The following is a 26,271-nucleotide window of genomic DNA, read 5'->3' on the forward strand; positions in this document are numbered from 1 at the left end:
ATCTTAACTGAGGAATTGAGCTCATTCACATTCCAAGAACACCAATATAGTGAATGCACTGTGGACATAGTAAAATTTCCAGAGTCTGCCAATTCACCTACACCTAAACGCGGTGCAATCAACCTAAGTAGTATCAGGTATGTGTAGACCCCACACTCATCCCAGCGAATGGGCATAAAGGTCATATTATCTAAAACATTAAATGATGCAGGGACCCCCCAACATTAACTTTATCCCACTAATAATCATGCCCAAGGCACAAATGAGCTTGAACCTGTTAAAAAAAGATAGATGTGCATACACATTTACTAAGCAATTTGGGACGCCTTCTGTGTTGATGTGTGCTACCAAGGACCTCCCCATTGGTCTTTCTAGGTCTCTAAAATGTCATAATTAATACATTTATTGACGAGTATCACCATCCCTCACCCAATGAGTCTCCTGCAAAAAAAATCACATGAAAGTTAGTACGCTTTAAATAGTGGACATAAAGGTCATATCTAAAAAATGAAATGAATGCAAGCAGGGACCCCCCCAACATTAACAACTTTATCCCACTAATAATCATGCCCAAGATCAATGTCTCAACAAGGATAAAACATGAAGGATGACGTCACACTATTAGGCAAAGAAAAAAAAAAAAGATCAGTGACCTCAGGTCTCATCCGAGGCCTGCATTGTTGTTTGGGTATTTGCCCAAAGATGTTGCAGTGTTTTTCTGGATCATTAATGACAGAGTTTTTCCAATTCATGGAAAAGCGTAAAATTGCTGGAAATTGCAGGCCAAAACAAATATTCTTTCCAGCTAAGATTGCACATGCGGGGTTAAAGGCCTTGCATTTAGTTGTAACAGCGGCCGAGTAGTCTTGGAAAAGAAACAGCTTATGGTGATCATATGATAATGGTTATTTCGTCCTGTATGCTGAAAATAGGCTAACTTTATTTTGAAAATCTAAGACCCGCAATATTTCTGGGCTTTATCTAGAGACTGCATCATTCCTAGGAGGACCCAAGCGATGGACTCTTTCAATTGTCAAGGCCCCCTAAAGTGGCGTCAAATTTAATGCTTTTGTGAGCCACTCTGAGACTACCTCCATTAAATCGGCTGATTTGATCTATTCAGGGAGTCTGTTATGATCCTTAGTGGCTTAGGATCACAAATCTGACCAGCTAAGTAGGAGAACATAGGACGAGCTCTGGGGATGTGGTAACTGGACTGACCGCAAACCTGATCCTAACCGCACACACTATAGGCAGCCGTGGAACGTTACCTAAAATCCTAGACGTCTCTTCACAGCCTGAGAAACTGTCTACCCCTAGAGAGAAATAAAAGCCTCACTTGCCTCAGAGAAATAACCCCAAAGTTTAGAACAGCCCCCCACAAATAATAACGGTGAGTAAAGGAGAAAGCACAAACGCAGTAATGAAAACAGGTTCAGCAAAGGAGGCCCGCTAATCACTAGATAGAAAGAGGACAGTAAAGAATCTATGCGGTCAGTACAAAACCCTATCCAAAAATATCCACGCAGAGGATGCAAGAACCCCCACACCAACTAACGATGTGAGGGGAGAACCTCAGCACCCCAGAGCTACCAGCAAGCGAAAAGATCACATATTAGCAAGCTGGACAGAACTCATAATATACTGAGAAAACATATTGAACACAGATGAGCAAAAATGAACTAGCAAAAACTTAGCTTCTCTTGGAGAGCCAGATCACGAATGAAGTCAGGAGAGATCAAGACCAGCACTGAATACAACGACAGCAGGCAAAGAGTGAAGGTCCAGGTGAGTTAAATAGAAAACCTGAATAGCAGGTGACGAGGCAGCTGATCCCAGCCACAGACCCGCAGAATAACAAAAGAGCCACCAGAGGGAGCCCAAAGATAGAACTCACACAGTACCACTCACGACCACAGGAGGGAGTCCGAAAACAGAGTTCACAACAGTACCCCCCCCTTGAGGAGGGGTCACCGAACCCTCATCAGAGCCCCCAGGGCGATCAGGATGAGCCACATGAAAGGCACGAACCAAATCGGCCGCATGAACATCAGAGGCGACAACCCAGGAATTATCCTCCTGACCATAGCCCTTCCACTTAACCAAGTACTGAAGCCTCCATCTTGAAATACGAGAATCCAAGATCTTCTCCACCACGTACTCCAATTCTCCCTCAACCAGCACCGGGGCAGGAGGATCAACCGAAGGAACCACAGGCACCACATACCTCCGCAACAAAGACCGATGGAACACATTATGAATGGCAAACGATGCTGGGAGGTCTAAACGAAATGACACAGGGTTGAGGATTTCCAAAATTTTATAAGGACTGATGAAACGAGGCTTAAACTTAGGAGAAGAAACCTTCATAGGAACATAACGAGAAGACAACCACACCAAATCCCCCACACGAAGTCGGGGACCCACACAGCGAAGGCGGTTAGCAAAGCGCTGAGCCTTCTCTTGTGACAACGTCAAATTGTCCACCACATGGTTCCAAATCTGCTGCAACCTATCCACCACAGAATCCACCCCAGGACAGTCAGAAGGCTCAACCTGACCCGAGGAAAAACGAGGATGAAATCCAGAATTACAAAAAAAAAGGCGAAACCAAAGTAGCAGAACTAGCCCAATTATTAAGGGCAAACTCGGCCAATGGCAAAAAAGTCACCCAGTCATCCTGATCAGCAGAAACAAAACATCTTAAATAAGTTTCCAAGGTCTGATTAGTTCGCTCTGTTTGGCCATTCGTCTGAGGATGGAAGGCCGACAAAAAAGATAAATCAATGCCCATCTTAGCACAAAAGGACCGCCAAAATCTGGATACAAACTGGGATCCTCTGTCAGACACAATATTTTCAGGGATGCCGTGCAAACGAACCACATTCTGAAAAAACAGCGCAACCAAATCGGAGGAGGAAGGCAACTTAGGCAAAGGCACCAAATGGACCATTTTAGAAAAACGATCACAAACCACCCAGATGACAGACATTCTCTGAGAGACTGGAAGATCCGAAATAAAATCCATGGAAATATGCGTCCAAGGCCTCTTCGGAACCGGCAAAGGCAAAAGCAATCCACTGGCACGAGAACAGCAAGGCTTAGCCCGAGCACAAATCCCACAGGACTGCACAAAGGAACGCACATCCCACGACAAGGAAGGCCACCAGAAGGACCTAGCCACCAAATCTCTGGTACCAAAAATCCCAGGATGACCCGCCAACACCGAAGAATGAACCTCGGAAATAACTCTGCTGGTCCATCTATCTGGGACAAACAGTCTCTCTGGTGGACAACGGTCAGGTCTATCCGCCTGAAATTCCTGCAACACCCGTCGCAAATCTGGGAAAATAGCAGACAAAATCACCCCCTCTCTGAGGACACCAGCCGGCTCTGAAACTCCAGGAGCGTCAGGCACAAAACTCCTAGAAAGAGCATCAGCCTTCACGTTCTTCGAACCAGGAAGGTAAGAAACCACGAAATCAAAACGGGAGAAAAACAGCGACCATCGAGCCTGTCTAGGATTTAACCGTTTGGCAGACTCAAGATAAATCAAATTTTTGTGATCAGTCAAGACCACCACACGATGCTTAGCTCCCTCTAGCCAATGTCGCCACTCCTCAAATGCCCACTTCATTGCCAACAACTCCCGATTACCAACGTCATAATTCCGCTCGGCAGGCGAAAATTTTCTTGAAAAGAAAGCACATGGCTTCATCACAGAGCCATCAGAGCTTCTCTGCGACAAAACAGCCCCTGCTCCAATCTCGGAAGCATCAACCTCGACCTGGAAGGGAAGAGAGACATCTGGCTGACATAAGACTGGAGCCGAAGAAAATCGGCGCTTCAGCTCCTGAAAGGCCTCCATGGCCGCAGGAGACCAGTTAGTCACATCAGAACCCTTCTTGGTCAAATCCGTCAAAGGCTTAACCACCGCAGAAAAATTAGCGATGAAGCGACGGTAAAAATTAGCAAAACCCAAGAACTTCTGAAGACTCTTAACCGATGTAGGTTGAGTCCAATCACAAATAGCCTGGACCTTGACTGGGTCCATCTCAATAGTAGAAGGAGAAAAAATAAAGCCCAAAAAGGAAACCCTCTGGACTCCGAAGAGACATTTTGAGCCCTTCACAAATAAGGCATTGGCACGCAGGACCTGAAGTATCATCCTGACCTGCTTCACATGAGACTCCCAATCATCAGAAAAGACCAAAATATCATCTAGATACACAATCATAAATTTATCCAGATATTCTCGGAAGATGTCGTGCATGAAGGACTGAAACACAGAAGGGGCATTAGAAAGTCCAAAAGGCATCACCAAGTACTCAAAATGGCCTTCGGGCGTATTAAATGCTGTTTTCCATTCATCGCCCTGCTTTATACGCACAAGATTATACGCACCACGAAGATCTATCTTGGTGAACCAACTAGACCCCCTAATCCGAGCAAACAGATCAGACAACAATGGCAAAGGGTATTGAAATTTGACCGTGATTTTATTTAGAAGGCGATAATCTATACAGGGTCTCAAAGAACCATCCTTCTTGGCCACAAAAAAGAATCCTGCACCAAGGGGGGACGAGGACGGGCGAATATGTCCTTTCTCCAAAGACTCCTTTACATAACTCCGCATAGCGGCATGTTCTGGCACAGACAAATTAAACAGTCGTCCCTTAGGGAACTTACTACCAGGAATCAAATTTATAGCACAATCACAATCCCTATGAGGAGGTAGGGCACTGGATTTGGGCTCATCAAATACATCCTGGTAGTCCGACAAAAATTCAGGGACTTCAGAAGGAGTAGAAGAAGCATTTGACACCAAAGGAGCATCGCCATGAATTCCCTGGCAACCCCAACTTGACACAGACATTGCTTTCCAATCCAGGACTGGATTATGAGCCTGCAGCCATGGCAGACCCAACACGACAACATCATGCAAATTATGTAGCACAAGAAAGCGAATCACCTCCTGATGTGCAGGAGTCATGCACATGGTCACTTGAGTCCAGTACTGAGGTTTATTCCTGGCCAATGGCGTAGCATCAATTCCCTTTAGTGGAATAGGGAACTGTAAAGGCTCCAAGATAAAACCACAGCGCCTGGCGAATGACAAATCCATCAAATTCAGGGCAGCACCTGAATCCACAAAAGTCATAACTGAGTAGGATGACAGAGAGCAAATCAAAGTAACAGACAAAATGAATTTAGGCTGTACAGTACCAATGGTGGCAGACTTAGCGAAGCTCTTTATACGCTTAGAGCATGCTGAGATAACATGAGCAGAATCACCACAGTAGAAGCACAACCCATTCTGACGTCTATGATTCTGCCATTCAATTCTGGTCAGAATCCTGTCACATTGCATAGACTCAGGTTTCTGTTCAGAAAACACCGCCAGATGATGCGCAGGTTTGCGCTCCCGCAAACGCCGATCAATCTGAATGGCCAAAGCCATTGACTCATTCAGACTCGCAGGCATGGGGAACCCCACCATAACATTCTTAAGGGCTTCGGAAATACCTTTTCTGAAAATTGCTGCCAGGGCACACTCATTCCATTGAGTAAGCACTGACCATTTCCTAAATTTTGGACAATAAACCTCTGCTTCATCCTGACCCTGAGAGAGGGCCAACAAAGCCTTTTCTGCCTGGTCCTCAAGATTAGGTTCCTCATAAAGCAATCCTAGCGCCAGAAAAAACGCATCCACATTCAGCAATGCAGGGTCTCCTGGCGCCAGGGAGAATGCCCAATCCTGAGGGTCACCACGTAACAAGGAAATAATAATTTTAACTTGCTGAGCAGGATTACCAGAGGAACGAGGTCTCAAAGAAAGGAATAACTTGTAATTATTCTTAAAATTCAAAAACCTAGATCTATCTCCAGAAAACAACTCAGGAATAGGTATTTTAGGCTCTGACATAGGACTGTGAATGACATAATCCTGAATGCTTTGTACCCTTGCAGTAAGATGATCCATATTAGAAGTCAAACTCTGAATATCCATGTCTGCAGCTAAATTCAGAGCCACCCAGAGATTAAGGGGAGGAGAGAAGCAAGACAAACTGCAGCAAAGAAAAAAAAATGCACTCAGGACTTCTCTTATCCCGCTTCTGCGATGCATTTAACACTTTCGGGCCTGCTGTACTGTTATGATCCTTAGTGGCTTAGGATCACAAATCTGACCAGCTAAGTAGGAGAACATAGGACGAGCTCTGGGGATGTGGTAACTGGACTGACCGCAAACCTGATCCTAACCGCACACACTATAGGCAGCCGTGGAACGTTACCTAAAATCCTAGACGTCTCTTCACAGCCTGAGAAACTGTCTACCTCTAGAGAGAAATAAAAGCCTCACTTGCCTCAGAGAAATAACCCCAAAGTTTAGAACAGCCCCCCACAAATAATAACGGTGAGTAAAGGAGAAAGCACAAACGCAGTAATGAAAACAGGTTCAGCAAAGGAGGCCCGCTAATCACTAGATAGAAAGAGGACAGTAAAGAATCTATGCGGTCAGTACAAAACCCTATCCAAAAATATCCACGCAGAGGATGCAAGAACCCCCACACCAACAAACGATGTGAGGGGAGAACCTCAGCACCCCAGAGCTACCAGCAAGCAAAAAGATCACATATTAGCAAGCTGGACAGAACTCATAATATACTGAGAAAACATATTGAACACAGATGAGCAAAAATGAACTAGCAAAAACTTAGCTTCTCTTGGAGAGCCAGATCACGAATGAAGTCAGGAGAGATCAAGACCAGCACTGAATACAACGACAGCAGGCAAAGAGTGAAGGTCCAGGTGAGTTAAATAGAAAACCTGAATAGCAGGTGACGAGGCAGCTGATCCCAGCCACAGACCCGCAGAATAACAAAAGAGCCACCAGAGGGAGCCCAAAGATAGAACTCACACAGTACCACTCACGACCACAGGAGGGAGTCCAAAAACAGAGTTCACAACAGGAGTCCCACCAATTTCAGGTTGTTACGGCGAGACCTGTTCTCTAAGTCGTCAACTTTGTCACAATGATATGTGACATTTTTGTCTCTCTGATCTAACTTCCCTGAGAGATCCGCAACCATGTCCTCCAAATCTGACACCCTGTGTTCTGCGGCCGTTAGGCGTGCCCCTTGTATTTTAAATTGAGAGGCAATAGCATCCTGAGTCACCTGAAGCGCCACTAGTCGGGAGTCTATTTTTGGCATTAGTATGTCAGTAATGGCCTGAGCGACAGATTGTGTGTCCTCCTGCTCCATATCAGTAGTTATCTTAGGTGGAGAGGTCGTATTCTGTTGCCGAGTCGAGGGACAATTTGTTTTTCCAGATCTGGCCACGTACGTTTCCATATTATATAAGAGACCTGATGCACTTGTGTAGATATGTCAGTGATGTCACTATTGAGTATTCCTCTCACATTGAAAAAATCAAGAGTTCCGCACCTGCAATAAAGAATCTGACCTGGGAAACACTAGCTGTATTATTGCCAAAAGGAATGGGAATTATTCCATAACAGTGTGTGTGCTTCCAGTTATTAATGCAGAGATAATTATACATACTAGTAATGTATGACAGCACTTAAAACCAGCATGGGTCAATGTCCTTCAAGATTTCATCTGAGCGCTGACCACCTGTATAGGAGCCAAGTCACTGAATCAGACTGAATAATTGCACAGCACGGTAACAGTAGGGCAGCCCTCAAATCCAGCAGGGGGCAGCATCATCTGGGATTCAGTTCATGTGCTAATCTATAGTGTCAAAAAGAAGGCAGTAAGTAATAGAAGAATGATTGTGTAGCACCTCTATCTTTTCCTCCATGACCTGGCTCCTCCAGCCTGTGGGCTTACATAGATGAACACAGCCTGCGTTATCCAGCCCCGTCGCTCTCCATATCCTAGAGGCCACACTGTCAGCCGCATCGGCCCGCCACCCTGCACTCACCGCCTCCTGCCTCCTCTGTCACTCGGGTACGTGCTCCTTTATTCCGGTCACCACCACCCCCGCTCTAAACTCCTCTGATAGCAGGTAATCGGCATCTTCCTCTCCCTTATACCTTGTAGCCTGGGGGGATGGTATGGTGTGTTCCGATGCGGCCTCCCACTGCCGCCTCCGTCTGAAGCCGCCTGCTTCTTAGCGCTGCCTGCGCCTGGTACCTCCGGAATCCACGGAGAGCTGGACCCGATGCTGGGGATTCTTGCCTGGGCCTTTTTCCCGCTGCCTGTTGAATTTGGCGGTGTGATGGCAGTGGATTTTGATCTGCCTTCGGGGAGATCGATTAAAATGCAGCCATCTTATATCTACGCCTCCGGGAAGTCATTGAGTCTCCATATTCTGAGAGCCATAACTTTGTACAAATTTCCGTCATGCAATTCTGTGTTCTCTATGGGGGAAATAAAGAAACGCAATAAAAATAAAATACTACCCATCATTTTCAACACTACAACAAGACTTTTCGTTTTAGCTTAGTTTGTGATCACGTGCGGGGCTGTGCATGTGACACAGCACACATCTGTAGTACACCTGTCCTGTCTGTGCAATTCGCTGGACACCACACAATATTGCCTTCCTTTTCTGCACTTAGTTTGGCATTGTACTAGCAATTATCTCTGCAAATCTACCATAGTTTTTTTTTTGAGTGATTAAAAAATATTTAAAAAAATACTGCTAGACTAGTCCTAGCATTTAAACACCACAGACATTACCATTAAATCTAGTTTAGTCTGTGTGAGAAATTGTGCGTGTCACACAGCGCTGATTTACTACTGTCCCATCTGTGCATCGCCACCCACTGCTGCTAGCTGTCACTGTCCTTTTTTTGGCATGTGTTTTGTGGCATTTTACTAATATTTATGTGAATATTTATCAATATTTTGTAAGCGGGAGGGGGAAGTGGGATAGAAATAAAATACAATAAATTAAAATAAAATTTCTATTTGCAAATTGATGAACATTTAACTGGCAACAATGAAATCGCTCGTACATAGTTTGGTCTTTTCTGTGATAATGTACGGAAAGGAAGCATGGACTATAAAGAAAGAAGACAGAAGAAGATTTGGCGCCTTTGAAATGTGATGGAGAAGGATGTTATCAATATCATTGATGACCAGAACAAAAAATCAATTTTGGAACAAATCAAGCCAGACGTCACTCGAAGTAAGGATCACCAATCTACGACTTACCTAGTTTAGACACATCATACGAAGAAAGCAATCACTGGAGAAGGTCATCATGATCGGAAGACTAGAAGGAACAAGGCGAAGAGGAAGACCAGCAACTCGATGGCTTGATACAATCAACAAGATTGTAGATATAAGAGGAGAAGGCACTGGTGGACCCATCTAGGCTTGCACAAGATTGATCTTCATACAGAGTGTTCATCCAGCATGTCGCCATGGCCCCAAGAACAAGCCAAAAGCCATTAACCCCTTCACGACCAGAGGTATTTTTGTTTTTTGCTCCCCTTCTTCCCAGAGCCTTAACTTTTTTATCTTTATGTCAAATTGGTCATGTGAGAGCTTGTTTTTTGCTGGACAAGTTGTACTTTTGAACACCATTGGTTTTAACATATCTATAGCGTCTCCATTTTACCATTTGATCTGGGGCTGGGTGAGAGCTTATGTGTTGCCTGCCGAAATGACATTTTTATTCATAACTAGTGTTGAGCATTCCGATACTGCAAATATCGGGTATCGGACGATATTCGCGGTATCGGAGTTCCGATACTTTCACGATATCGAATACCGGAATCGGAAGTTCCCATAGTGCAATGATGCACTATAATGGAGTGTGGGCGGTGCGTGGCAGGAGACTGCGTGTCTCTGTGTGCTGGTGGGGTCTGTGCGTGATCGTGGGGGGTCTGTGCAGGCCTGCAGGGGGTCTGTGCGGCCTGCCGGGGGTCTGTGCAGGCCTGCCGGGGGTCTATGCGGGCCTGCCGGGGGTCTGTACGGGCCTCCCAGGTGTCTGTACGGGCCTGCCGGGGGTCTGTGCGGGCTGCCGGGGGTCTGTGCGGGCCTGCCGGGGGTCTGTGCGGGCTGCCGGGGGTCTGTGCGGGCCTCTCGGGGGTTGTGTGTGTGAGCAGGCATCGTCCGATGAGACTACAAGTCCCATCGGGCTATGACTGCTACAATGACAGTGATTGACACATTAGCCAATGACGGGACAGTAGTAGTCCTATCATCCGGCTAATGTGTTGAATGTTAAAAAAAAAAAAAATACTACATACAACATACTACATACATACTACATACATACATACTACATACATAAATACAACATACTATATACTACATACATACTACATACATACTACATACAGTACAGACCAAAAGTTTGGACACACCTTCTCATTTAAGGATTTTTCTGCATTTTCATGACTATGAAAATTGTACATTCACACTGAAGGCATCAAAACTATGAATTAACACATCTGGAATTATATACTTAACAAAAAAGTGTGAAACAACTGAAATTATGTCTTATATTCTAGGTTCTTCAAAGAAGCCACCGTGTACACTGGGGTGTCCGGCTTTTTAGGCTCTGCCTGGCCCGTGTTGCTCCACACGGAAAGAGCTCCTCATAAGCCTCCTGCTAGGTCTGATTCCCAGACCAATACTGACACCCAAACTCTCTTGCAGGTTTTTTTTCCTTTCCTCCAGATTCTATGGCCATGGGCCACTATAAGATCTGGGCTGGAGGAAACGGACCGGCCCCACTACCTTCCTGCAGTCCGTTTTCAAAAATAAAAGCCCAATCCGGGTTTTCCTGAATAATTTCTGGGTCAAATAACTTGACCCAGTTCACACTCACTTTTATTCTTCCCTGTGTCTCACAGGCAACCTGCTGTGAGCACAGGGTACTCCAGCGGATCTAATATGCTTCTAAGCACATCCTGGGGGATACATAGCGACCCTCGCATATGACACCGGTCACTGCCTCACAATACATACTACATACATACAACATGCATGCATGCATACATACAAGATACTACATATATACATACATACATACTACATACATACATACAACATACATACTACATACATACTACATGCATACATACTACATACCTCCTACATACATACAACATACTACATACATACTACATACAATACATTCATACATTACATACATATAGACATACAGTACATATAACATAGATTATATACTCACCATCACTTGTCACTTTGTTCCCCGAAGCCAGTATCATCTGTAAAAAATATGAAAATAACAAACAAACAATATACTCCCTGATCCGCAGAAATCCACGAGTGTCCCATGATAATCTCCCGTGGAGAACGGCAGCATCAGCTGATGCGACCGCTCTCTAGGGGCTCCAGGAATACAATGACGGGAGGAAGGTATCTTTCCGCACTGTATTCCTCCGCCGCTGTAAAAAAATAGTCCCAAGTCTCACTTATCGCATTGCTGTGTGAGAAATTTCCCACGCAGCAATTGCCATAAAGTGAGACTCTGAACTAAGGTAACCTCTCAGTGATGCACTGCAGGAGCCGTTGTCTCCTGTCAGTGTTTCACTGAAGGTCCTATAGAGCAGTGACATCACCCAATGTTACTGTTCTATAGGGGAGATCGTCGTGGGACACTCGTTATTAATTGGACTATGGTGGACAGGTAGTATACGGTTTATTATTTTACGTCTTTTTGCAGGCACTGAAGTATGGTAAGTATGGTTAAATGAAGAATATTAAAATACATTTTTCTGGCTGTGTCTCAATTTTTTTCTAAAACTCTTTCACTACACTAGGATTAATAATGTATAGGCGTCTTATTGACCCGGCTTACAATAGCAAGGTGACATTAACCCCTTATTACCCCATATCCCACCGCTACAATATCAATGGCCCCTCTCTAGGCTATGAATATCAGCCCGCAGCTGTCTGCGTAGCCTTTCTGGCTATAAAATATAGGGGGACCCCACGTCATTTTTTTTTCGGGGTCCCCCTATTTTAATAGTCAGTAAAGGCTACGCAGACAGCTGCGGGCTGATATTCATAGCCTGGGAGGGGCCGTGGGTATTACCCCCTTCCCAGGCTACAAATATTGGCCCCCGGCCGTTCCCCCTCTGGTGCAGAAAATTGCACGGGAGCCCACAGTTTTTTCCGTTTTTTTTTAAATTAAACACTCATTAAGGCCTCTTTCACACTTGCACCGGTACGGGTCCGTCGCTTTGCGTCGGGCTGACGTACCGATGCACGTCGTGAAATTTGTGCACAACGTGGGCAGCGGATGAAGTTTTTCAACGCATCCGCTGGCCATTCTGAAGTCCGGGGAGGAGGGGGCGTAGTTTCTGCCACGCATGTGCGGTAGAAAATGGCGGACGCGACGGACAAAAAAGTTCACTTTAACGTTTTTTCATGCTGACGATCCGCCAAAACACGACTGATCCGTTGCACGACGGACGCGACGTGTGGCCGTCCGTCGCGATCCGTCGCTAATACAAGTCTATGGGTAAAAAACGCATTATTTGCAGGATCCGTTTTTTTCCCAAAACGATGGATTGCTAAAAACGCAAGTGTGAAAGTAGCTTTAGAAACATCGGCCTTTCTATTATATATCTATGGATATATCTATCTATAGATATATTTATAGATAGATATATCTATAGATACATAGATGTATCTATCCATATATCTGGCTGCTTTCACACATCAGGTTTTTGCAGTCAGGCACAATCCGGCGAGTTTTGAAAAAAACGGATCCGTTTTTTCCGCTGAATCTGTTTTTTCTCATAGAGTTATATTAGCGCTGGATTGCGCCTTATGGCCACACGCTTCATCCATTGTTTGCTGGATCCGTCAAAAAAGCTGTTTCCGCCGGACGGAAAACATCTACAGAGGAACGGTTTTTCTGTCCAGTGAAAAAACGCACAGCGATGGATCCGGCAAAAAACGTATGAAATTGAGATGTGAAATGATTAATCCGGCCTCCGAATCCGTTTTGTCATGCATGATTCCATTCAAATCATGCACGTTTTCCGTTTATTTATTTATTTCCAAAAACTGCATCAAAACCGCGCAAAAAACGCACCAAAAACTGCATCAAAACTGCACCAAAACTGTATTTCATGGTCAGGACATAGTTAATGTCCTGTCAGGGTTAATTTTGCTAGCCTCTTTTCCAAAATGGGAGGGGTATTTATACTCTGTCAGCTATAGATTCTGTTTCTGTCTGTATGCCTGACTCCTGGAGTGTGTGCCCGGCTTGCATAGCATTATCTTGCTTTCCGTGGTTTACTCTGTTTGTGTTCCTGGCTTCTGATCTCTGGCTTTGCTTCTGATGCTCCCTGTCTCTCTGTTTTGGTACCTGTAATCTCCTGGCTACGACCTCGGCTTGTTTGATTATTCTTTAGTGCTTGTCCCTTCTGTTTCCCCTGCGTCTGGCTCCGCCCCCTTACATCCTCCCACTCTGTCACATGGTCTAAGGTCCTGTTCATTACCTGTACACTCTGTTTCTTGTCAAAGGTCCCGTGGGTTCAGGTTAGTAACTTGGCGTCTTGCTCAGCTGCTGTGTGCAGCTTCCCCTGCAGCATTGATACCCGGGCGCCGTGACATTATAGCTGACCATACAGTCTTTTTCCCTGGTGGGAGGGGTGTTTGTATGCCATGGATCCTGTACAGGTTCTCACGGGGCAGATTAATGAGCTTTCCCAGTTGTTGCAGAAGTTGTCTGGGGAACAGCAAGCCCTGGTCCACTCGCACCAGCAAGTGCAGAGAGATGTGGCAGGTGCTTTACAGATGTCTGCTTCCTTGTGGTCCCGGGAGGGGGGCACCACTGATGTATCCCTGGTGGACCCCGAACCACCTGTAAAGTTACCCGATACTTTTTCTGGGATAAAAAGTTGATCAGGGTCTTTAGGGAGGGATGCAGGTTGGTTTTTGAGTTGCGTTCCCGGGTCTCGGGAAATGAAAGACAAAGGGTAGGGGTAGTTATGTCTTTATTAAGGGGGTCCCCCTAGGCATGGGCGTTCTCTCTCTCTCTGCTCCTGAACGCATGTCTGTGAACCTGTTTTTTGAGTCCCTGGGGCTCATTTATGATGAACCTGATAGAGTGCATTTGGCAGAGGATATGGTAATGAATTTGACACAAGGGAAGCACTCCGCTGAATGGTTCTTCTCAGAGTTTAGACGCTGGGCAGCTGAAATTTCTTGGAATGATGCAGCCCTGAGGGGGTTGTTCCGCATGGGTCTGTCTGATCGTCTGAAGGACGCTCTGACACTTCATCCTCCTCCTAATACCCTGGAGGACGCCATGACTCAGGCAGTTCGAATGGACCAGAGACTCCATGCTAGAGGAGTGATGCAGCAAGAGACTTCCTTGTTTTCCAAATTGCTTGACGCTGCACCTGTATCTGAGCCCATGGAGTTTGGGTCAGTTTCGGTTATGGAGAAAGAAAGGAGGCGCCGGAGAGACAATCAGTTGTGCTTTTACTGTGGAGCCTCTGGACATTGGAAAAGGAACTGTCCATCCTGCTCTTCTTCTGTGAAACCATCTGAGAAACGACTGAGTCTGGGCAACAATCGAGGAGGTTGTCGAGACTCCCAGGTACATGTTTTCTCACTTGCCAAAATTGTGCTTCAAGTGGAATTGGAACTTGCTGGCTGTCCTGTGGTGACCACCGCCTTTGTTGACTGCGGTTCTTCTATTAATTTGATTGATGCCCAAGTTGTGACTCGTAATAAGATAGGGACAGTCAGGCTGAAAGACCCTGTTAAACTTGTGGCTGTTGATTCATCCCCTCTTACCCGGTATGGAATTTGTTTCAGGACTGATGTTTTTTCTCTGAAAGTGGGTTCCACTCACGTGGAAAAATTGTTTCTTTGTAATGAATAATCTACCTGCAGGACTGGTACTGGATATGCCCTGGTTGCAACACCACAATCCTGTCATTGATTGGGTGGCAGGGGAGATCACTCAATGGAGATGTAAGGGTAATGGTCAGTGTTGTAACCTGGGACCTCTTGTAAACCCGATTTAAGTCTGTATCTGTGCCGTCTGTCGGTCTGGAGGGTGATCCGGAGTACCTGAAAGACTTCGAAGACGTGTTTTCCGAAAGTGAGGCTGAGGCGCTTCCACCACATCGACCCGGTAATTGTAAAATTTATTTAATCCCGGGAGCCAAATTACCCAAGGCTCGTCTGAATAATTTGTCTGGGCCTGGGCACCAATCTATGAAAGAGTACATCACAGAGAGCCTCCGCAAGGGGCATATTCTGCCCTCTGTCTCACCCGTTGCAGCGGGGTTTTTCTTTGTCAAGAAAAAAGATGGTGGTTTGCGACCGTGCCTCGACTTTCGAGAACTAAATAAGATTGCTTTAAAAAACACGTATCCTCTTCCTCTGATTCCTAATTTATGTAATCAACTCACTGGGGCCAAGTGGTTTTCCAAGCTTGACTTACAAGGGGCTTATAACCTGATAAGGATCCGAAAGGGAGATGAATGGAAAACAGCATTTCTGACGACCGAGGGCTTGTTTGAAAATTTGGTCATGCCCTTCGGTCTCACCAACGCTCCTGCTGTTTTCCAGAGTTTCATTAATGTTATTTTTTCTGACCTGATTGGGCGTTATGTTATAATTTATCTGGATGACATCTTGATATACTCTGAGGACAGTCAGTCACACTTACACCATCTTCATTCGGTTCTTGTGAGACTCGGAGAATCATTAATATGCTAAGCTGGAGAAATGCTCGTTCTTTATGCAATAACTGTCTTTTCTGGGATTAATTGTATCTGGGGAGGGATTCCACATGGATCCTGGGAAGGTTCAGGCCATTTCTGATTGGGTGCAACCTCACGATCTGAAGGGGTTGCAACAATTTCTGGGCTTTGCTAATTATTATAGGAAGTTCATTAAAGGGTGTTCGCAGGTAGTGAAACCCTTGACGGACCTCACACTCAAAGGGGCGGATGTAAAAAATTGGTCAGTAGCCGCAAAAAATTCCTTTCTGACACTGAAGCAATGTTTCACTTCAGCACCCGTGTTGATACAACCCGATCCATCGAGACCTTTTATCGTGGAGGTCGACGCTTCGGAGGTGGGGGTGGGAGCAGTGTTGTCTCAGCACCCGACCACCTTTACTAACCTTAAACCCTGTGCTTTTTTCTTTAAAAAATTCTCTTCGGCCGAGAGACATTATGATGTCGGCAACAGAGAATTGTTAGCATTTAAATTGGCCTTTGAAAAATGGAGGCATTTTCTGGAGGGGGCTGTTGGCCTATATCGAGTCCGCTACGAGATTGACCCCCAGACAGGCTCAGTGGGCACTTTTTTTTTCTCGGTTTCATTTTACCATTACGTTCCGACCAGGGTCTAAAAATGTAAAGGCAGATGCCTTATCCCGAAGTTTTGATTCTGTGTCCCCTCCAGAACCTCCTTCTTCCATTCTTCAACCTGGAGTGGTTGTGGCTGAAGTCTCATCTGAGTTACAGAGGGAGATTTTGGATGCACAAGCACAAGCTCCCAGGAATAAACCCCAAGGTAAACTGTTTGTACCTGATCATTTCCGTCTCACACTTCTGCAAGAATTTCATGACTGTGTTGAGTGCACACCCTGGGATTGCATCTACCCGGGGGGCAGTAGCTAGGAACTTTTGGTGGCCTTCTATGGGTTCTGATATCAAAAAGTTTGTGAATTCTTGTGGGGTGTGTGCTCGTTCTAAGAGCTCACTGGTCCGGCCGGGGAATTGGTACCTTTGCCAATTCCGGATAAACCTTGGACACACCGTCTTCCAAGGGCAACTCGGTAGTTTGGGTTGTGGTTGATAGGTTTTCGAAGCAAGCCCATTTTGTGCCGTTACCTGCGTTACCTTCTGCTGAAACCTTAGCTCGCTTGTTTATTCAACATATAGTTCGGTTGCATGGAGTCCCTGTGAATGTGGTATCTGAGGTTTTGGAGGGCTTTTTGTAAGAAGTTGGGGGTTACATTGTCATTCTCCTCTGCTTATCACCCACACTCCAACGGACAGACTGAACGCACCAACCAGTCGTTGGAACAAATTTTGAGATGCCTGGCCTCTTCCAGACAGGAGGACTGGTGTGAGGTTTTACCCATGGCTGAATTTGCGTTCAATTGTCGTATTAATCAGTCTACTGGCAAATCTTCCTTTCAGGTCAATTATGGGTTTGTTCCGCAGTTTGGAGAATTTTCCCGCATGGATTCTGGTTGCCCTGGTGCCGAGGGTTCGGTGCAACAGTTAAGAACCCTTTGGAGGGAGGTTCAGGCGAACATCTCCAAAGCCCAAAAGAGGTACAAACATTTTGCGGACAGGAGGAGGGGGTCAGTTCTCACACTAACTGTGGGGGAGAAGGTGTGGCTGTCTACCCGTAACATCAAAGTATATGAAAAGCTAGCACTCAATCAATGTGGTTCACGGTGCCAGTGAAAGGGGCTTTAAGTCCCATAAATCATGTACAAAAGAGATCACTGCACTCGTATATTTCAAGATGCTTATGCCAAAAGTTTATTCGGATAAAAGTTTGTGCAAATAGCGACAGGCGATAACGTTTCGGCCAGCCCGTGGCCTTGATCCCAAAATCGCCCAAATAGACTTAATTACAGTAAGGACACTGTGTGCTTGCTGAGTCTGGAAAAGGACGCAGTTATGTAACCAAATTGGTACGGTATAGGTGCTTGCCCGTGCAATGTGAACGCAGTCCCAGCTGGAATCAATCCTGTTTTATATACTGGGTCTGGGGTACAGATAAGGCTGTATGGTCCCCAAGTGGCTTGGTATTCTCCAGTGGGAGTGAGGGTAGACAGTGCTGTCTTGCCTATAGGGTCAGGGGTATAGTTCAGGTTGTATAGTCCCTGTATGGTTTTACAAATCCCAGAGGGAACAGGGGATGATATCAGTCCTGGTTATTGCGCTTTCTGCACCTGGGGCGAGCATTGGTGGCCAAGTGGAGGGAGCCGACACAATCATGTTTCCAGGCTATGGATAGGCTACCCGTAACATCAAACTTAAGATTCCCTCCATGAAGTTGGGCCCCAGGTTTATAGGTCCATACAAGATTATTGAGGTGAACCACCCGGTGGCCTATAGGTTACAGTTGCCCACCTTTCAAAATTTCTAATGTCTTCCACAGGTCCCTATTAAAACCTGTGGTGACGGTTAGAGAAGATTCTTCATCTAATGTTGCGCCAGTATTGGTAGAGGGTCAGCTGGAGTATGAGGTAGAGCGTATCATTGATTCACGGTGGGTGCGTCGAAGGCTTCAGTACCTAATACATTGGAAGGGGTTTTCTACTGAGGATAGGTCATGGGTTCCGGCCAGTTCTGTGCATGCTGATCGACTGGTGCGGGCTTTTCATGCAAGATACCCTGAAAAGCCTGGGGGTCCAGTGCCCCCCCCCCCCCCGTTAAGGGAGGGGGTACTGTCATGGTCAGGACATGGTTAATGTCCTGTCAGGGTTAATTTTGCTAGCCTCTTTTCCAAAATGGGAAGGGTATTTATACTTGCTCCTAACCTGGTTTCTCTGTCAGCTATAGATTCTGTTTCTGTCTGTATGCGTGACTCCTGGAGTGTGTGCCCGGCTTGCATAGCGTTATCTTGCTTTCCGTGCTTTACTCTGTTTGTGTTCCTGGCTACTGATCTCGGGCTTTGATTTTGACGATCCCCTGTCTCTCTGTTTTGGTACCTCGAAATCTCCTGGCTACGACCTCGGCTTGTTTGATTATTCTTTACAGCTTGTCCCTTCTGTTTCCCCGGAGTCTGGCTCATATGGTCTAAGGTACTGATCATTACTCTGTTTCTTGTCAAAGGTCCCGTGGGTTCAGGTTAGTAACTTGGCGTCTTGCTCAGCTGCTGTGTGCAGCTTCCCCTGCAGCATTGATACCCGGATACCCGGGCGCCGTGACACTGCATTTCACCGGACAGAAAAACCGTTCCTCTGTATGTGTTTTCCGTCTGGCGGAAACAGCTTTTTTGACAGATCCGGCAAAAAAACGGATGAAACGTGTCCATCAGATGCAATCCGGCGCTAATACAAGAAAAAAATGGATCCGGCGGAAAAAATTGATCCTTTTTTTCAAAACTCGCCCAATTGTGCCTGACGGCAAAAACCTGATGTGTGAAAGCAGCCAGATATATTACATAGTTACATAGTTACATAGTTATTAAGGTTGAAGGAAGACTTTAAGTCCATCTAGTTCAACCCATAGCCTAGCATGCCCTAACATGTTGATCCAGGGGAAGGCAAAAAAACCCCATGTGGTAAGAGTAAGCTCCATCATGGGGAAAAAAATTCCTTCTATATGGATAGATACATCTATGTATCTATAGATATATCTATCTATAAATATATCTATAGATAGATATATCCATAGATATATAATACGGCCGATGTTTCTAAGGCTACTTTCACACTTGCGTTTTTAGCAGTCGGTCGCAATCCGTCATTTTGGGAAAAAAACGTATCCTGCAAATGTGCTCGCAGGATGTGTTTTTTTACCCATAGACTTGTATTAGCGACGGATCGCGACGGATGGCCACAGATCGCGTCCGTCGTGCAACGGATCCGTCGTGTTTTGGCAGACCGTCGGCACAAAAAAACGTTCAAGTGAACGTTTTTTTTGTCCGTCGTGTCCGCCATTTTCTACTGCGCATGCGCGGCCGAAACTCCGCTCCCTCCTCCCCGGACTTCAGAATGGGCAGCGGATGCATTGAAAAACTGCATCCGCTGCCCACATCGTGCACAAATTTAAAATAGGGGGACCCCCCCAAAAAATGACGTGGGGTCCCCCTATATTTTATAGCCAGAAAGGCTACGCAGACAGCTGCGGGCTGATATTCATAGCCTAGAGAGGGGCCATGGATATTGGGCCCCCCCCCGGCTACAAATACCAGTCCGCAGCCGCCCCAGAAATGGCACATCTGTAAGATGCGCCAATTCTGGCCATTAGCCCCTCTCTTCCCACTCCCATGTAGCCGTGGGATATGTGGTAATAAGTGGTTAATGTCACCTTGCTATTGTAAGGTGACAGTAAGCCGGGTTAATAATGGAGAGGCGTCAATAAGACGCCTATCCATTATTAATCCTAGTGTAGTGAAAGAGTTAAAAAAAAATAAACACACAGCCAGAAAAAAGTATTTTAACCCCTTAACGACCGCCGATACGCCTTTTAACGGCGGCCGCTAAGGGTACTTAAACCACAGCGCCGTTAATTAACGGCGCTGTGGAAAAAGTGAATAGCGCCCCCCAGAGTCGGATTTTCTCTGGGGTCTCGGTTGCCGAGGGTACCCGAGACCCCAGAGAACATGATTCGGGGGGTTTTTACCGACCCCCGAGTTGCGATCGCCGGTAATTAACCGTTTACCGGCGGTCGCAACAACAACAAAAAAACGCGATTTGCCGTTTAATTTCTCTGTCCTCCGATGTGATCGCACATCGGAGGACAGAGAAATGTGGTCCCCGATGGCCCCCAATAGCCCCCCGATACTTACCTACCTCGCCCGGTGCTCCTCGTGGCTCCCGATGGGCGCCGCCATCTTTTTTCCGGGAAAAAATGGCGGGCGCAGTGCGCCCGCCGCCCGGCACCCGGAAGATCTTTGGGGTCTCGGCTGCCGGGGGTAGCCGAGACCCCAAAGAACATGATCGGGGTCGGTTTGCACCGACCCCTGTTTTGCGATCGCCGGTAATTAACAGTTTACCGGCGACCGCAAAAAAAAAAAAAAAAAAAAAAAAAGCGATCGATCTGTAATTCTCTGTCCTCTGATGTGATCGCACATCAGAGGACAGAGAAATAGGGGGATTCGGGGACCCTAATATACTCACCCGGTGTCCCTGGGTCCTCTTCTGTCTTCTCCTGCCAGCCGGCTTTTTCATCATGGCGGGCGCATGCGCAGTGCGCCCGCCATCTGCTGCCATCTGCCGGCCGGCAGGAGAAGACGAGTTGGGGCTAAAATTAGGGTTAGGGTTAGTTAGGGTTAGGGTTAGGGTTAGGGTTAGGGTTAGGGTTGGGGCTAAATTTAGGGTTAGGGTTAGGGCTAGGGTTAGGGTTAGGGTTAGGCTACTTTCACACTAGCGTTTTTTGGCTTCCGTCGCAATGCGTCGTTGGAGAAAAAACGCATCCTGCAAAAGTGCTTGCAGGATGCGTTTTTTTCTCCATTGGCTTGCATTAGCGACACATTGCGACGGATTGCCACATGTCGCATCCGTCATGCGACGGATGCGTCGTGCTTTGGCGGACCGTCGGCACAAAAAAAGCTACATGTAACTTTTTTGTGTGACGTGTCCGCCATTTCCGACCGCGCATGCGTGGCCGGAACTCCGCCCCCGCCTCCCCGCACCTCACAATGGGGCAGCGGATGCGTTGAAAAAACAGCATCCGCTGCACCCGTTGTGCGGCGCTTACAACGCTAGCGTCGGTACGTCGGCCCGACACACTGCGATGGGCCGAGTACGACGCTAGTGTGAAAGTAGACTTAGGCTTCTTTCACACTTGCGTCGGTACGGGGCGGTCGCAATGTGTCGGCCCGACGTACCGACGCACGTTGTGAAAATTGTGCACAACGTGGGCAGCGGATGCAGTTTTTCAACGCATCCGCTGCCCAGTCTATGTCCTGGGGAGGAGGGGGCAGAGTTACGGCCACGCATGCGCGGAAATGGCGGACGCGACGTACAAAAAAAAGGTTACATTGAACTTTTTTTGTGACGACGGGGGCTAAAGTTAGGGTTAGGGTTGGGGCTAAAGTTAGGGTTAGGGTTGGGGCTAAAGTTAGGGTTAGAGTTGGGATTAGGGTTAGGGTTTGGATTAGGGTTGGGATTAGTGTTACGTTTGGGATTAGGGTAGGGATTAGGGTTAGGGTTGGGATTAGGGTTAGGGGTGTGTTGAATTTAGGGTTTTGATTAGGGTTATGGTTAGGGTTGAGATTAGGGCTGTTTTGGGGTTAGGGTTGTGATTATCGTTAGGGTTGTGATTAGGATTATGGATCGGGTTGAGATTAGGGTTAGGGGTGTGTTGGAGTTAGGGTTGGAGTTATAATTTGGGGGTTTCCACTGTTTAGGTACATCAGGGGGTCTCCAAACACGACAGCCAATTTTGCGCTAAAAAAGTCAAATGGTGCTCCCTTCCTTCTGAGCTCTGCCGTGCGCCCAAACAGTGGTTTACCCCCACATATGGGGCATCAGCGTACTCGGGATAAATTGGACAACAACTTTTGTGGTCCAATTTCTCCTGTTACCCTTGTGAAAATAAAAACTTGGGGGCTAAAAATCTTTTTTGTGGGAAAAAAAAATATTTTTTTATTTTCGCTACTCTGCATTATAAACTTCTGTGAAGCACTTGAGCATTCAAAGTTCTCACCACATATCTAGATAAGTTCCTTAGGGGGTCTAGTTTCCAAAATTTGGTCACTTTTGGGGGGTTTCTACTGTTTAGGTACATCAGGGGCTCTGCAAACACAACATAACACCCACAGACAATTCTATCGAAGTCTGAATTCCAAAATGGCGCTCCTTCTCTTCCGAGCTCTGCCGTGTGCCAAAACAGTGGTTTACCCCCACATATGGGGTACCAGCATACTCAGGACAAATTGGACAACAACTTTTGGGGTCCAATTTCTCTTGTTACCCTTGTGAAAATAAAAACTTGGGGGCTAAAAAATCTTTATTGTTAAAAAAAATATATTTTTTATTTTCACGACTCTGCATTATAAACTTCTGTGATGCACTTGGGCATTCAAAGTTCTCACTACACATCTAGATAAATTCCATGGGGGGTCTAGTTTCCAAAATGGGGTCACTTTTGGGGGGTTTCTACTGTTTAGGCACATCAGGGGCTCTCCAAACGCGACATGGCGTCCGATCTCAATTCCAGTCAATTTTGCATTGAAAAGTCAAATGGCGCTCCTTTGCTTCCGAGCTCAGCCATGCGCCCAAACAGTGGTTTACCCCCACATATGGGGTGTCGGCGTACTCAAGACAAATTGTACAACAACTTCTTGGGTCCATTTTCTCCTGTTACCCTTGGTAAAATAAAAATTTGGAGGCAAAAAGATCATTTTTGTAGAAAAAATGCGATTTTTTTATTTTCACGGCTCTACGTTATAAACTTCTGTGAAGCACCTGGGGGTTTAAAGTGCTCACCACACATCTAGATAAGTTCCTTAAGGGGTCTAGTTTCCAAAATGGTGTCATTTGTGGGCGGTCTCCACTGTTTAGGCACATCAGCGGCTCTCCAAACGTGACATGGCGTCCGATCTCAATTCCAGCCAATTCTACATTGAAAAAGTAAAACAACACTCCTTCTCTTCCAAGCTCTGCGGTGCGCCCAAACAGTGGTTTAACCCCACATATGGGGTATCGACGTACTCAGGAGAAATTGCACAACAACTTTTGTGGTCTAATTTCTCCTGTTACCCTTGTGAAAATAAAAATTTGGGGGCAAAAAGATCATTTTTGTAGAAAAAATGTGATTTTTTATTTACTATATATATTTATATAAACTTCTGTGAAGCACTTGGGGGTTCAAAGTGCTCACCACACATCTAGATAAGTTCCTTAAGGGGTCTAGTTTCCAAAATGGTATCACTTGTGGGGGGTTTCCACTGTTTAGGCACATTAGGGGCTCTCCAAACGCGACATGGCGTCCGATCTCAATTCCAGCCAATTCTGCATTGAAACAGTCAAACGGTGCTCCTTCACTTCCAAGCTCTGCGGTGCGCCCAAACAGTGGTTTACCTCCACATATGGGGTATCGGCGTACTCAGGAAAAATTGCACAACAAAATTTGTGGTTAAATTTCTGTTTTTACACTTGTGAAAATAAAAAAAAATGGTTCTGAAGTAAAATGTTTGCAAAAAAAAGTTATGTTCATTTTTTTCTTCCACATTGTTTCAGTTCCTGTGAAGTACATAAAGGGTTAATAAACTTCTTGAATGTGGTTTTGAGCAGCTTGAGGGGTGAAGTTTTTAGAATGGTGTCACACTTGGGTATTTTCTATCATATAGACCCCTCAAAATGACTTCAAAGGTGATGTGGTCCCTAAAAAAAACATGGTGTTGTAAAAATGAGAAATTGCTGGTCAACTTTTAACCCTTATAACTCCCAAACAAAAAAAAAAATTGTTTCCAAAATTGTGCTGATGTAAAGTAGACATGTGGGAAATGTTATTTATGAACTATTTTTTGTGACATATCTCTCTGATTTAAGGGCATAAAAATACAAAGTTTGAAAATTGCAAAATTTTAAAAATTTTCGCCATATTTCCATTTTTTTCATAAATAATCGCAATTAATATCGAAGGAATGTTACCACTAACTTGAAGTACAATATGTCACGAAAAAACAGTCTCAGAATCAGCGGGATCCGATAAAGCGTTCCAGAGTTATAACCTCTTAAAGTGACACTGGTCAGAATTGTAAAAATTGGCTCGGTCATTAAGTACCAAATTGGCTCTGTCACTAAGGGGTTAATAATCTTCTTTTAACCATACTTACCATACTTCAGCGCCTGCAAAAAACGTAAAATAATAAACCGTATACTACCTGTCCGCCGTAGTCCAATTAATAATGAGTGTCCCACGACGATCTCCCCTATAGAACAGTGACATCGGGTGATGTCACTGTTCTATAGGACCTTCAGTGACACACTGACAGGAGACATCGGCTCCTGCAGTGCATCACTGAGAGGGTACCATAGTTCAGAGTCTCACTTTATGGCATTTGCTGCGTGGGAAATTTCTCACACAGCAATGCCAAAAGTGAGACTAGGGACTATTTTTTTACAGCGGTGGAGGAATATAGTGCGGAAGGATACCTTCCTCCCATCATTGTATTCCTGGAGCCCCTAGAGAGCGGTCGCATCAGCTGATGCTGCCGTTCTCCATGGGAGATCGTCGTGGGACACTCGTGGATTTCTGCAGATCAGGGAGTATATTGTGTTTGTTATTTTCATATTTTTTACACATGACACTGGCTTCGGGAACAAAGTGACAAGTGATGGTGAGTATGTAATCTATGTTATATGTACTGTGTATGTATGTAATGTATTGTATGAATGTAGTATGATGTATGTATGTAGTATGTTGTATGTAGTATGTATGTTGTATGTAGTATGTATGTTTGTGGGGTTTTTTACATTCAACACATTAGACGGATGATGGGACTACTACTGTTCCATCATTGGCTAATGTGTCAATCACTGTCATTGTGGCAGGCATAGCCTGATGGGACTTGTAGTCCCATCGGACGATGCCTGCACACACACAACCCCCGAGAGGCCCGCACAGACCCCCGGCAGGCCCGCACAGACCCCCAGCAGGCCTGCACAGACCCCCGGAAGCCCGCACAGACACCCCACGGTCCCGCACAGACCCCGCCCGCACTCACAGACACAGTCTCCGCCCACGCACCGCCCACTCTCTTCCCCACTCCGCAACTGGATGTGCAAAGGAAAGAAAGGGCTTTTTTTTATTCCAATATTTGTGTCCCATTGACTTGCATTGTTTTCCGGTATCCGTATCGACGATACCCGATATTTTTTAGGTATCGGTCCGATCCAATCCGATCCGATATTTCCCGATATCGGAAGGTATCGCTCAACACTATCCATAATATTTTGGTGTAGATACGATTTTCTGATCTGTAGTTATTGCATTTTATTGCAATGTAAGGGCGACCAAAAAACGTAATTCCGACGTTTTGATTTTTTTTTTTCGTTAAGTCATTTAGTGATTGGGTTAATTCTTTTTTTATATTGATAGATCGGGCAATTCTGAACGTGATGATAGCAAATATGTTTATCTGGTGTTTTTTTTTTTAACTTATTTTGAATTGGACGAAAGGAGGGTGATTTGAACATATATATATATATATATATATATATATATATATATATATATATATATATATAATTTTATTTTATTTTTTTTAAACTTTTTGCATGATTTAATAGACTCTTTAACGTACGTGTAGATAACAGCAACCCGCACTGCCTGCTCGCTCGAGCCGAACTCTGAGATGTGAACTCCAAACCAACTTCTTACTGACTGCTGCCTTGTCAGCCTTAGATCTTCGGTGCCATGGCCAGAAAGATGCTTTCACAACGATAAAACAGTAGAAATAAAGGCCGCACTCACCGATCTCTTTGCAGGTGACTTTATTAAACATCCATCTTCACGGCACGGGGGGGTGTATTACAGACATCCTGTAATACACACCCCCGTGCCGTGAAGATGGATGTTTAATAAAGTCACCTGCAAAGAGATCGGTGAGTGCGGCCTTTATTTCTACTGTTTTATCA

At 45.5% G+C, this 26,271-nt stretch overlaps 1 protein-coding gene across 1 annotated transcript in view; it reads left to right on the forward strand.

Moving 5' to 3' along the window:
* Window positions 1–13,454: 13,454 nt before the first annotated feature.
* Window positions 13,455–26,271, forward strand: part of LOC143766157 (gastrula zinc finger protein XlCGF66.1-like) — an 82,015-nt gene continuing 69,198 nt past the window's right edge. Inside the window, exon 1 of the mRNA XM_077253623.1 lies at window positions 13,455–13,502. The gene's annotated coding sequence lies outside the window, so the exon portion shown is untranslated. The remainder of the gene's footprint in view (window positions 13,503–26,271) is intronic.

The sequence above is a fragment of the Ranitomeya variabilis genome, chromosome 4 (genome assembly GCF_051348905.1).
Source record: "Ranitomeya variabilis isolate aRanVar5 chromosome 4, aRanVar5.hap1, whole genome shotgun sequence".
Lineage (NCBI taxonomy): Eukaryota > Metazoa > Chordata > Amphibia > Anura > Dendrobatidae > Ranitomeya > Ranitomeya variabilis.